The sequence below is a fragment of the Alosa alosa genome, chromosome 17 (genome assembly GCF_017589495.1).
Source record: "Alosa alosa isolate M-15738 ecotype Scorff River chromosome 17, AALO_Geno_1.1, whole genome shotgun sequence".
NCBI lineage: Eukaryota > Metazoa > Chordata > Actinopteri > Clupeiformes > Clupeidae > Alosa > Alosa alosa.
The window spans coordinates 9643086-9657610 of record NC_063205.1 but is presented as its reverse complement, the minus strand read 5'-3'; positions in this window follow the sequence as shown (position 1 = coordinate 9657610).

The following is a 14525-nucleotide window of genomic DNA, read 5'->3' as shown; positions in this document are numbered from 1 at the left end:
AATAAAGTAGCCTATGTCTCTCCGTTTTATTTAAATTAAATAAAAGTTTGAGAACCACTGGCTTAACAAGTTACCTGCAGTCCAGAGCAATATTCTGATGATCGGCGATGATATCGGCAAATGTTTGTTTTCCAAAGTAAGAATTTCACTTGACCATGCACCTTCGACAATGAATAGCTCATTACACTTGTTACTGTTAAACGTAGGCCTAACTGGTATCATTACAAACATTATTCTGTGTCCTAAAACTGGCATATTTTATGGCATTGTGTCATGTAAATTCGTTGCAAAATCTAGAGAAATGTGTGAGGTGGTCAGCGGGGGACAATTGAGACACACATTGGATTGTGTTATTACTTGAACATTCCACACATATCCACAGCTGTGGTAGGCCTATCGGGGGCAGGAGGATTACTGTTAGCGCAGGCTTTATATAAAATTCTTCAACAGAAGGCCTCGAATGCAGGCTTGCCCTGTGGTTTGCGCAGCCTACAGTAAATAACAGACCCGCCACAATGTGTGGTATGATGCTTTTTACGAGCAAGATGTTTTTGGTGCCCTACGCACACTGCATGTTCTTAAATAACAATGATCATCAGTAATATTCGACCATTCATTTGTGTAAATGGGCAAGCGTGAACACCTTGATTGGCTGATGATTGTAACGCGGGCATGATTCCAAACACCTCCCTTACGATGATGAGTGACAAGTGACAGGTCTCAGAATGCGTGCGCTACACAAGGACGGAAGATGATGAATAACTGGGGCCGTAGACTATTCACAAAGGCTTTTATCTTACCACTAGGAGCAGGCTACTTCTAAATCGCACTAAAAGATTTTAGCTTGGAGTTTTCTCTTAAAAGTTATTCACAAAGCCTTTCAGACAACTCCTAAACTAGGAGTGAGTCTTCGTTGCTATAGATGAAGTCATTACTCATGCACGAGCTTGACTGAAGTGACCACCTTGATAGGCTGACGATTGTAACGCCGGAATGATTCCAAACACCTCCCTTCCGATGATGAGTGACAGGTCGGAGAATGCGTGCGCTACACAAGTAGTGAGAAGGACGGAAGATGATTAATAACTGAATAAAAAGGCCTAGCCTAAATGAATGAAGAGTAAGGCAAAACAAATAGCCTAGTAGCCTAATGAAACATAGGCCTATGGATTGATGCAGTACCTTTGCAACATTATTAAATTAATCTGTCACCATATGCCTAGGCTACGTTTGCAAAGAGGATTTTAATTTGATTCACAATGAAATGTTACATTTAATTTACATGTTAACAATGAGTAGTTTTGGTTGTTGTTGGGGCGTTATTGGATTCCTTTTATGAATGCAAAATTGTTCCCTCGCGATTGGAAGCTCCTGTTGCCGCATAGTGCATTTCAAAACATCGCAACGTAAAATGCCACAAAAAACTGTTTATGAATAGGTCTTAGTGAGTTAGGAGTCCTCTCGACTTCTTTTAAGCTGTCCCAGACTTAGGTGCTACTTTTAGGTCTAAAATGCTTTGTGAATTACTTTTTGTGAAAAAAATTAGGAGTCCTAAAGTTAGGAGTGACACGCCCATTATTTTTAGGAGTTGCTCCTAAATTCGCCAGTTAGGAGCTACTTTTAGCCTTAAAATTATTTGTGAATACGGCCCCTGAATAAAAAGGCCTAGTCTAAATGAATCAAGAATAAGGCAAAACAAATAGCCTAGTAGCCTAATGAAACATAATGGATTGATGTAGTATCTTTTTGTAACATTATTAAATTATTATGTTACTATGCCTACGTTTGCAAAAGAGAACATTTTAATTTGATTCACAATAATGTTACATTTAATTTACATTTTGACAATGATAAGCCTAGTTTTGGTTGTTGTTGGTGGCGTTATTGCATGTTAGTTATGCCTACAATGCAAAATTGCTTCCTCACGATTGGAAGCTCCTGTAGCTGCATAGGATTTCAAAACACGCCGCAGGTTTGTGAATAGGTCTGTGAGTTCTTTTAAGCTGTCAGAGGTGGGAAGGTGTGATTTGTTGGGGCAGGGCCACAAATATCTGATGGCCCCCCTTCCCCCACAGCCAACGTGAATCGGGTGGTCAGTTAATGGGCTGAAGATTTTTCCTGCCATCTAAGGCACGAGCGCATCTGTGAGGCCAAGCCTACAAGTAGCTCGTTTGTTTACAACTAACATTCCATTTAATTAAACTGCTTTATAGGCTATGCCGAAATAGTTTTGAATATACAACATTTTGAATATTAGTGTCGGGTGAATTGAAATGTTCTCAAAGTAGCCTTATGGCTGAAAGCTACTTGGGATTCCCCCCTGTCAAGCAATATAACCATACAAACGCGCTTCCTGCACTCATTGTTTCAAAAGGAGTAATTTCGGCTTTGTCAGAACTGAAGAGCTGTGGATGGCACGGCACGGCATGCCCAATGAAAATAAATTAACGCAACGCAACGCAACGCAACACAGACACCGTGAACACCGTGAAAAAACTTCCCCATGACAAAGACATTGTAAAACACTGAAAGTTAATATTTTGTCACTAGCAACATATCGGAACTCCCCTATTACCGTCGGTCCCGTATTTCCACCGTCTTGCGTGTCACTTAATATCCATTTCTATACAAACCAAGACAGTGGACTCCTGAAGAGACGCAACCACCCACACCATAGGTGTATCTAAATTAGCTATGTACCAAAAATGACATTTTACCGTGACTCAAAGAGCTGTAAACAGTGTTGTAAGGCTGCGTGTACACAACCGCTTGGAGCTCCAGTGGAATTTTAATTTCACGACAAGAATTCTCGGTCTAACCGTCCATGTGCCGTTGAAACGGTGTAAATAGGCGACCCATCAGGCCAGCACTATAACTCTGAGCGTGGTAAACAAAATCGGATATTCCAGGCAGTAAATGCTCCCGTTAAGAACCAAACCAGATTTTGTTCAAATCTACACCCCTATGGCTACTGAAAAATGTAAGGTTAATTCAGCAAATGTTATTTTGAAGTGTTAAAAACATCGTTGTTTTAGAATTTCTGAACAAAAGTGGTGATAATTGGGGGTGTTACGATACATCTGTCCTTTGTCAAATGTGTTATGTTCCAAGTAGCCTATGCGTAATTCTGCTGCATAAAGTTGTATGTTTATGACATTCAAGCAAGGAAAACGATGATTTGAAGACATCTGTTTCGTTGGAAGGGCAAGGGGTAGCAACAGGCCAACACAGAGACAGGCCTGATGGCAGGGTTGTTATGAGAGTATTAAAATATGGGATAGCCTTTACACGGCAAGACAGCGGGGGAAAGTTAAAATACGTGATAAACACGGAAAAAGTTGGAATGCATTGTTTCGGTCCCCATGCACAGGGATTATTTGTCATATTATTAATCACATATGATTATTTGTGAAATTGTGCAAACAGGCGCAACATTTGAAAAGGAAGGACTGGTAGCATGCAAGCTCACGAAAGATTGATTTAAGAACGTTATCACAGTGTGTGGCTGTGGCGCAAAGGCAGCGCGGGCGGAAGACATGCGACAATTATTGGCAAGGGAGGGTCATGTCTTTTTTAACAATTCTGTGATTGGGAAGAGCACTAAATGCTCTACTGAATAAGAATAAGAAAAAAATTAGAGTCCTAAAGTTAGGAGTGACACGCCCATTATTTTTAGGAGTTGCTCCTAAATTCGCCAGTTAGGAGCTACTTTTAGCCTTAAAATTATTTGTGAATACGGCCCCTGAATAAAAAGGCCTAGTCTAAATGAATCAAGAATAAGGCAAAACAAATAGCCTAGTAGCCTAATGAAACATACGGATTGATGTAGTATCTTTGTAACATTATTAAATTATTATGTTACTATGCCTACGTTTGCAAAAGAGAACATTTTAATTTGATTCACAATAATGTTACATTTAATTTACATTTTGACAATGATAAGCCTAGTTTTGGTTGTTGTTGGTGGCGTTATTGCATGTTAGTTATGCCTACAATGCAAAATTGCTTCCTCACGATTGGAAGCTCCTGTAGCTGCATAGGATTTCAAAACACGCCGCAGGTTTGTGAATAGATCTGTGAGTTATTTTAAGCTGTCAGAGGTGGGAAGGTGTGATTTGTTGGGGCAGGGCCACAAATGTCTGATGGCCCCTTCCCCCAGCCAACGTGAATCCGGTGGTCAGTTAATAGGCTGAAGATTTTTCCTGCCATCTAAGGCACGAGCGCATCTGTGAGGCCAAGCCTACAAGTAGCTCGTTTGTTTACAACTAACATTCCATTTAATTAAACTGCTTTATAGGCTATGCCGAAATAGTTTTCAACATTTTGAATATTAGTGTCGGGTGAATTGAAATGTTCTCAAAGTAGCCTTATGGCTGAAAGCTGCTTGGGATCCCCCCCGTCAAGCAATATAACCATACAAACGCGCTTCCTGCACTCATTGTTTCAAAAGGAGTAATTTCGGCTTTGTCAGAACTGAAGAGCTGTGGATGGCACGGCACGGCATGCCCAATGAAAATAAATTAACGCAACGCAACGCAACACAGACACCGTGAACACCGTGAAAAACTTCCCCATGACAAAGACATTGTAAAACACTGAAAGTTAATATTTTGTCACTAGCAACATATCGGAACTCCCCCTATTACCGTCGGTCCCGTATTTCCACCGTCTTGCGTGTCACTTAAAATCCATTTCTATACAAACCAAGACAGTGGACTCCTGAAGAGACGCAACCACCCACACCATAGGTGTATCTAAATTAGCTATGTACCAAAAATGACATTTTACCGTGACTCAAAGAGCTGTAAACAGTGTTGTAAGGCTGCGTGTACACAACCGCTTGGAGCTCCAGTGGAATTTTAATTTCACGACAAGAATTCTCGGTCTAACCGTCCATGTGCCGTTGAAACGGTGTAAATAGGCGACCCATCAGGCCAGCACTATAACTCTGAGCGTGGTAAACAAAATCGGATATTCCAGGCAGTAAATGCTCCCGTTAAGAACCAAACCAGATTTTGTTCAAATCTACACCCCTATGGCTACTGAAAAATGTAAGGTTAATTCAGCAAATGTTATTTTGAAGTGTTAAAAACATTGTTGTTTTAGAATTTCTGAACAAAAGTGGTGATAATTGGGGGTGTTAGATACATCTGTCCTTTGTCAAATGTGTTATGTTCCAAGTAGCCTATGCGTAATTCTGCTGCATAAAGTTGTATGTTTATGACATTCAAGCAAGGAAAACGATGATTTGAAGACATCTGTTTCGTTGGAAGGGCAAGGGGTAGCAACAGGCCAACACAGAGACAGGCCCGATGGCAGGGTTGTTATGAGAGTATTAAAATATGGGATAGCCTTTACACGGCAAGACAGCGGGGGAAAGTTAAAATACGTGATAAACACGGAAAAAGTTGGAATGCATTGTTTCGGTCCCCATGCACAGGGATTATTTGTCATATTATTAAACACATATGATTATTTGTGAAATTGTGCAAACAGGCGCAACATTTGAAAAGGAAGGACTGGTAGCATGCAAGCTCACGAAAGATTGATTTAAGAACGTTATCACAGTGTGTGGCTGTGGCGCAAGGCAGCGCGGGCGGAAGACATGCGACAATTATTGGCAAGGGGAGGGTCATGTCTTTTTTTAACAATTCTGTGATTGGGAAGAGCACTAAATGCTCTACTGAATAAGAATAAGAAAAAAAATTAGGAGTCCTAAAGTTAGGAGTGACACGCCCATTATTTTTAGGAGTTGCTCCTAAATTCGCCAGTTAGGAGCTACTTTTAGCCTTAAAATTATTTGTGAATACGGCCCCTGAATAAAAAGGCCTAGTCTAAATGAATCAAGAATAAGGCAAAACAAATAGCCTAGTAGCCTAATGAAACATACGGATTGATGTAGTATCTTTGTAACATTATTAAATTATTATGTTACTATGCCTACGTTTGCAAAAGAGAACATTTTAATTTGATTCACAATAATGTTACATTTAATTTACATTTTGACAATGATAAGCCTAGTTTTGGTTGTTGTTGGTGGCGTTATTGCATGTTAGTTATGCCTACAATGCAAAATTGCTTCCTCACGATTGGAAGCTCCTGTAGCTGCATAGGATTTCAAAACACGCCGCAGGTTTGTGAATAGATCTGTGAGTTATTTTAAGCTGTCAGAGGTGGGAAGGTGTGATTTGTTGGGGGCAGGGCCACAAATGTCTGATGGCCCCCCTTCCCCCCCAGCCAACGTGAATCGGGTGGTCAGTTAATAGGCTGAAGATTTTTCCTGCCATCTAAGGCACGAGCGCATCTGTGAGGCCAAGCCTACAAGTAGCTCGTTTGTTTACAACTAACATTCCATTTAATTAAACTGCTTTATAGGCTATGCCGAAATAGTTTTCAACATTTTGAATATTAGTGTCGGGTGAATTGAAATGTTCTCAAAGTAGCCTTATGGCTGAAAGCTGCTTGGGATCCCCCCGTCAAGCAATATAACCATACAAACGCGCTTCCTGCACTCATTGTTTCAAAAGGAGTAATTTCGGCTTTGTCAGAACTGAAGAGCTGTGGATGGCACGGCACGGCATGCCCAATGAAAATAAATTAACGCAACGCAACGCAACACAGACACCGTGAACACCGTGAAAAAACTTCCCCATGACAAAGACATTGTAAAACACTGAAAGTTAATATTTTGTCACTAGCAACATATCGGAACTCCCCCTATTACCGTCGGTCCCGTATTTCCACCGTCTTGCGTGTCACTTAATATCCATTTCTATACAAACCAAGACAGTGGACTCCTGAAGAGACGCAACCACCCACACCATAGGTGTATCTAAATTAGCTATGTACCAAAAATGACATTTTACCGTGACTCAAAGAGCTGTAAACAGTGTTGTAAGGCTGCGTGTACACAACCGCTTGGAGCTCCAGTGGAATTTTAATTTCACGACAAGAATTCTCGGTCTAACCGTCCATGTGCCGTTGAAACGGTGTAAATAGGCGACCCATCAGGCCAGCACTATAACTCTGAGCGTGGTAAACAAAATCGGATATTCCAGGCAGTAAATGCTCCCGTTAAGAACCAAACCAGATTTTGTTCAAATCTACACCCCTATGGCTACTGAAAAATGTAAGGTTAATTCAGCAAATGTTATTTTGAAGTGTTAAAAACATCGTTGTTTTAGAATTTCTGAACAAAAGTGGTGATAATTGGGGTGTTACGATACATCTGTCCTTTGTCAAATGTGTTATGTTCCAAGTAGCCTATCGTAATTCTGCTGCATAAAGTTGTATGTTTATGACATTCAAGCAAGGAAAACGATGATTTGAAGACATCTGTTTTCGTTGGAAGGGCAAGGGTAGCAACAGGCCAACACAGAGACAGGCCGATGGCAGGGTTGTTATGAGAGTATTAAAATATGGGATAGCCTTTACGGCAAGACAGCGGGGAAAGTTAAAATCGTGATAAACACGGAAAAAGTTGGAATGCATTGTTTAGGTCCCCATGCACAGGGATTATTTGTCATATTATTAATCACATATGATTATTTGTGAAATTGTGCAAACAGGCGCAACATTTGAAAAGGAAGGACTGGTAGCATGCAAGCTCACGAAAGATTGATTTAAGAACGTTATCACAGTGTGTGGCTGTGGCCAAGGCAGCGCGGGCGGAAGACATGCGACAATTATTGGCAAGGGGAGGGTCATGTCTTTTTTTAACAATTCTGTGATTGGGAAGAGCACTAAATGCTCTACTGAATAAGCACGAAGTCAAACCTTTAAATGAAAAACACTCTTTAATAATCAAAAAAATAAACCGCTAATGAAGTAAACTTGTGACCATCAAAATCGTTTATCGCCTGTAACTCCGTGATAACAGGACGTAACAGGAAGGCATTTGGCTGAGCAACGGAGGTTAATATGCTCTATATTTTGTCCAAATGATGTCTGTCTATCATCGTTGCACTCGGAGAAAACCAGAATGTTTAATTTGTCCTGCGTTTCTTCTACGGCTGCAAACGGGATTCACTAGCAGTTAACCAAATATTTCTTTATTAGGGCAGGGCAGGCATATTTCTGGCTATTAAATTATTTCTAAACCAGTCTGCTAAAGTCTGTAGTGAAGTCTGTGTAGGATTTTTCAGGCTCCATTTCTTTTTACGAGACACCCTGCTCACTTGAGCCATCTACCGGTTGTTTGGGTTGTTGCAGCGTCTCACTGGGAAAATACAAATTAAAGTCGCGTGATCCCACGTGCGGACCGCGAGTGAAGCTGGCCAAGTTATACTATGAGAGCCAGGGCACTTTAACATGGTGAGTCTTGAAGTCTTCAATAATTTGTTTATACATGAAGCACATGATATGACGATTGAAATGCATTCCACTCAGTTTATATTATTTTGTGTAACAGCACACTCTGTGGGAAGAGGGTATTGAGTGAATAGCATCGCGTTCTCTCGTCAGTCTGTTTACCATTGACTGAGGGGAGGCTACTGTTTATATATTTGGAGAAAAACCACATCCGTGCTCTTGTTTGATTTCTTCAGAATAAAGTGCCTAAAGGAATGTCAGCGTCCTGTCATCAGTGCACCTGAACACAACGCAGTAGTCGGCGAGGTACAGACCGCGCTGGCTACATTGGTGCCGTGACCCGGATTTCTTCCCTTCAGATCATCGCCAGGGTGATCGCCGGTGGTTGCTGTGACGAGTAGGAACCTCTTCAGGACGTTGACAAGTACATGGGCTAATGTGGAAATTTTAACTACTAATTGCCTCTACCTCAGCTAGTATAATTTTACATTGTGATTTTTTTCCTTATTTGCATATTTGCATGTACTAGTAATTCACATATTATTACCATAGTCACAACTTTTGCAAAAATGACTGATGGTAAGGATGTGCAGACACACACACACACACACACCACCACTTAGCCGTGGGAATGCTGCGGTGGTAACCTTAGGGTGGAGCAGGCTTATGAGTAGGATGGAGTGCACGCCAGTTAAAGGTGCTGGTGTACTAAGCAGACCTGTACTCTCATCCACACGCTTACACACTGATCCACATTCCCCCACACCGCACATGTGTAGGTTAGGGGATGCTTCAGACATCGGTAACGGCATTAGTTCAGTGGGCCGCCCTGTATTCTCATACACTCACACGCACCTAGATGAACATTCTCCACGTCAGCCAGCGTCTAGTCCAGATATGAGTTCCGCAGACCTAGGGAATCTCATCACACAATTAGCTTATGAAATAGGAGAGAACATTGCTAGCCAACTACAGAGATCTGTTGGTAGTGCAGATAGCCAAACCAAACCACTCCTACACCTAGCCTGAACTTAGGACTTGGACAGTCTGACTTGAATATGACTGGAGTAAAGTTAGTTATGAAGACAGATGTCAAAGAGCCGCCTTACTTCAGGGGTGATGGAACAGACAAACATACAGTGCATGAGTGGGAAGAAATGATGAGCGTGTACCTGAATAAGAGAGGTGTCCCCCCGCAAGATTACTCTCAGGAGATCATGTCAAGACTAATGGGAAATGCTAGAGACATTGTTAAAGTTACCCTGCGCAACATGCCATCACTGCAGCCAGCTGAAAACTCCAAGCTTGTCTTTGATATTCTAAAACAGCATTTCAGTGAGGTAACCTACTCCTCGATGCCTTTAGCAGATTTTTATAACACGCTTCCTTTGGCCGGAGAAAGTCCCATGGACTATTGGATACGCTTAAATAAGGCTGTGGATGTTGCGGATGAGTGTCTGAGAAGACAGGGGCGAAATGTTGAGGACCCCTCTCACAAAGTCACAATGATGCTGGTGAAACACTGTCCTGACCCCGCTCTTGCAAGTGTCCTAAAGTGCAAAACAGCAGAGAAATGTACAAATGTACAGCAAATGAGATTCAGGAACACCTCATTGAACATCACAGAGAGGCCAGAACAATGTCCCAAGCCAAATCTTACCGGCCAAAGAACATTGGTGTACATGTTCAGACACCAGCAATAGAGACAGTCACTGCTAATAACACTACAGACCTTACCTGCTACCCGAAGCCAACGGGGCCACCATCCTCTCCTCAGACTGAGAGCGCCTGCATCCAGTCTCTCATTGGCTTGCTGAACCGTGTGCTGGAGCAGAAGGCCCAGACAGCAACAGTCGTGCCACCGAGCAGTTCCACTGTTCAGAGTTGATGTAGAGTCTGTCAGTCTGCTGAACACTCAGTGCACTGTAGACAGGCAAACCTCTGCATGGGCTGTTACAAGCCCGGCCACTGGAAGAGAGAGTGCCAACAGCGCCGGCCAAGAATTAACACCCAGCCACAGTTAGCATAAGAACAAGCCTAAACCTGAGCAAGACGGAGCCAGTTTAAATTAGATGGCTCACATACTGAGAGGGGATGTGTGAGCGTTAAAGCATCAACCCTTGAAGAAAGTGAAGAATTAAAGGAAATGTATGTCAATGTTTGTAAAGCAATGTCAGATAATTGCACAGTAATCGTTCAGAATATTCACACAGTCGAGACGTTCAGCGAGTTATTTCACGCACCAGTGACAGTTAATGGCCGTGCTCAGTTGCAAGGGCTCCTCAATACAGGGTCGATGGCCTGCACGATAAGTTAAGAGGCAGAGCAAAGATTGCTATCAGATAGTGTCTTAACCCAACAGCAAGAACTCCCGCAGCGCATCATCCTAGTTGGCTGTGGAGGAGTACAGGTGAGCCCCAAGTGCATGTATGACATGGAGCTGAGTCTGTATGGGGTGAAGTGCATGGTCCCAGTCCTGGTGGTCACTGGTCAGTGAAATGACGTCATAGTAGGCACTAGGGTTGCCACCTGTCCAGGATTTTCATGGTCTGTCCAGGAAAATAAAAATAAAAATCCTGCACACTGAATGTCTCGGATTTTTGTACATGATGCGCAAAATGTGTATTTCAGTTTAATTGAAGCGTGCCTACGTCCATAAACGTATGCACAGCCTTATTGGCTCTACAAAAATGACGTAGCATAACATGGGTGGGTGGTGGTGGGGGGCACGACCGTGGAGGTTCATTAGAAATGGTAAGGTGGAGACGGAGAGTGTGTGGGACAAGGAGAGAAAGAGAAAGGAAAGTTTATTCCACATAAGCAAAAAAGCAGAACCTAATTATGTATTCCCCCTTTTTTCTCAATACTGCCCCCAGGTGTCCACAACTAAAAACTGTTGAAAATATAACAAAATAATAAAGGTCTGCTATTAAATAAAGCAATTAACTAAACAAATAACTAGAAATTGTCATTCTTACTAATTTTAGCTATACAATTGTCACTTAGAATGACAGTTTTTATTTTGGGTTTGATGTGCGAAAGGCACCGTTGCTTACAAACAAAAAGGTCGATTGGATGGTCAAAATGTCCAGGATTTTTGTCAGACACAGGTGGCAACCCTAGTAGGCACTAATATGTTGAAATACGTGCTGCATCAGCTGAAAAATGAGAACAGTTACTGGACACTTATCTCGCGCAACACAAAAAAAAGAAAAAGTAGGGACAGTAAAACTGTCTCAGGTGGTGACTCTTCTCCCCAAACAAGAGTACCTGCTGTGGGGTAGACTGCCACGTAATGTGCAGTCACAGCTGGCCAGAAACGGAGAGGAAAGGCCAGAAAGTACAGTCAGAATCCAGGAGTCTACAGAAAGCTCAAACTTGCAAACTGGACCCTTGACTGCGACTCTGCCTTCGCCAGCCTTAAGGAGAAGCTCCTGAACTGTGCAGTCCTCACCCATCCAGACTTCTCTAGGTCCTTGGTTCTGTCCATTGACACGTCTCTTGATGGCCTTAGGGTACTGACTTCTGTCCCAGATACCAGAAGGAGAAACGAAGGCACGCCCGATTGCCTTTGCCAGCAAGACCCTCACTAGCTCACAAAAGAGGTATACTGCCCACCGCCTAGAATTCTTGGCACTTAAATGGAGTGTTTGTGAAAAGTTCAGCCACTGGTTGAAGGGCCACACTTTTACAGTGTGGACCGACAATAATCCTTTAACTTATATTATGACCAAACCAAAACTTGACGATTGTGAACAAAGGTGGGTGGCAAAACTGTCCTTTTTCTAAGTCAGTGAGTCAGAGGTTGATCAGCGGGCCATATAAAAGTCTTTTGGCTGAAGCAGAGGGAACCAAGGAGGAGAAAGTCCAGGATCTCATTCGGTGCAAGATCCAGTGTCTCCAGGCACACGATGCAGGCTGTTGTGTAATCATGGGCACCACTCGAGGCAGGCTGGCTGGCAGTCAAGAACCCTCACATGTGAGATCTACTTGTGAAGCTCACGTAGAGTGGGAAAGGGGAGCAGAGATAAGGGCAACACAGTTTCTCAACGCTCTTCCCCAGGCGGTGCCCCCAGAACAGGACGCACCTCCAGGCCTCTCTATCGGCGAGCTAAGGCACAGCCAGGAAACTGATCCAGTTATCAGGGAGGCTCTGCCACTCGTTCAGAGGGGTGAACCACCACTTAGGCGAAGGAGAAGTAGGTTAGCTCCTACGGCCCAGACACTGTGCAAACAGTGCCATCATCTTAAAGTCCTGGACGGAGTTTTATATAGGGTAACCAAAGACCCATTGAGCAGAGAGAAGAGGTATCAGTTTGTGCTGCCTGTTAGCTTGAAGGCCAAGGCTCTCGCTGGTGTGCATGACCTCGCTGGACATCAAGGGCAGGCTAGAACAGCACACCTCGCCCGACAGCGTTTCTTATGGCCGCAAATGGGAAGAGACATCAAGGAATATGTGAAATGCTACCAACGCTGCTACCAATCAGCTGCTCGAGCTCCCTTGGAGAGCATTCGCACTTCGGCACCCATGGAACTGGTGTGCATTGCTTTTTGGAGTGCTGAGGACAGTAAGCAAAGATCTGTGGATGTATTGGTCATAACAGACCACTTCACAAAATTGGCTCATGCATTCCCCTGCGTCAACCAAACTGCAAAGCAAATAGCAAAGAAGTTATGTGATTTGTTTTCTGCATCTATGGTTTTCCAGGGCGGATACATAGATAGATAGATAGATAGATAGATACTTTATTGATCCCCAGGGGAAATTCAAGAAAACATCCGATCAGGGAGCCAATTTTGAAAGTAAACTCATATCCGAACTCCTCAGCCTCACAGGAATTACGAAAACACACACCACAGCATACCATCCCATGGGAAATGGGCAAACCGAAAGGTTCAACAGGACGCTTGGCAGTATGTTGTGTGCCCTACCGCTGGCAGCCAAACAACACTGGGCCCAACAGATACAGACTTTGACCTTTGCATATAATGCCACCATTCATGAAACGACTGGATATCCTCTATTCTACTTGATGTACGGTCGAGTCCCCAGACTCCCGGTAGATATGGTCTTCAAACAGGTCTTGAAGGATCCAGTCGTGGTGAATTATAAGACCTATGCAGAGAAGCTGATGGCAAGCCTTCATATGGCTGCCGGCATAGCTCAGCAGCATGCGAGGAAAGAACAGTAACATCAGGCTGATGGCTATAACAAGAGAGTACGTGGAACCCACTTGAACGTTGGCGACCGAGTTTTGCTTGCCAATAAAGCGGAAAGAGGGAAGAGGAAGCTAGCAGACAAGTGGGAGCCCACCATGTATACCATCATAGACCGGAATCCTCAGATTCACATTTACAAAGTCAGGGATGAGAGTGGAAAAACTAAAGTCGTCCATCGGAATCTAATGTTGGACGTGAGCTTCTTGCCTGTCCCAGAACAAAGCAGAGAGGAGCTGGATGAAGATGCTTCGGATGTGGCCAGTGAATTCCAGCCTTCCTCTGTTGATGCCTTGAGTAGCCTGGCAGTAGACGCTTCTGAGGACCGTACCTGCTTGTGGTTAAACGCGTCATCTGATGTCGAGTCTGAGTTTGTGGAGGAAGCTGATGAGTCTGAGATGGAGAATGAGATACCCCACTCTCTGTCCAGATTACCCATGCCTTGTTTGTAGGCTAAAGTTCTGATCTGTTTAGGTGGTGTATGCATGCGTGCTGCTTGTGTGTGTGCTTGCCTGGGCCCTGTTGTCATAGAGATCGATTTGAGTGACGTAGCTGCTGGTGCGTGTGAAGGAGGGAAATTGAGATGGATATGGAGACGCCAGAGAAGGAGATAGGGGGTTTCGGCCAGTGGCGATATTCACATTTTCAGATTTGACTTTTATACTTTTTAAACTATTAATTAAAAACTAATCAAAATTTCCCCATTGAGTTAACATTGCCCTTTATGACATCACAGCAATTAGAATCTTCTGCCAGGTGGCCAGACCCAGAGCCATATAAAGGTAGAGTTGCGACAACTCCATTGACGCTAATGTTCCATTTTTTTCAACAATGGCGGCTAATGGAAGCCTCAAATAGTTCCCGAAAGTTAACAATTTATAATAGCAGCAGTGCAGTTACAGACTGTTTGTAGCCAACATTTCAGACTCAGATTTACATTATTGGCTCATCCGAATAATAATATTAACAGTAACAATAGTAATAGTAGTAAAGTAATA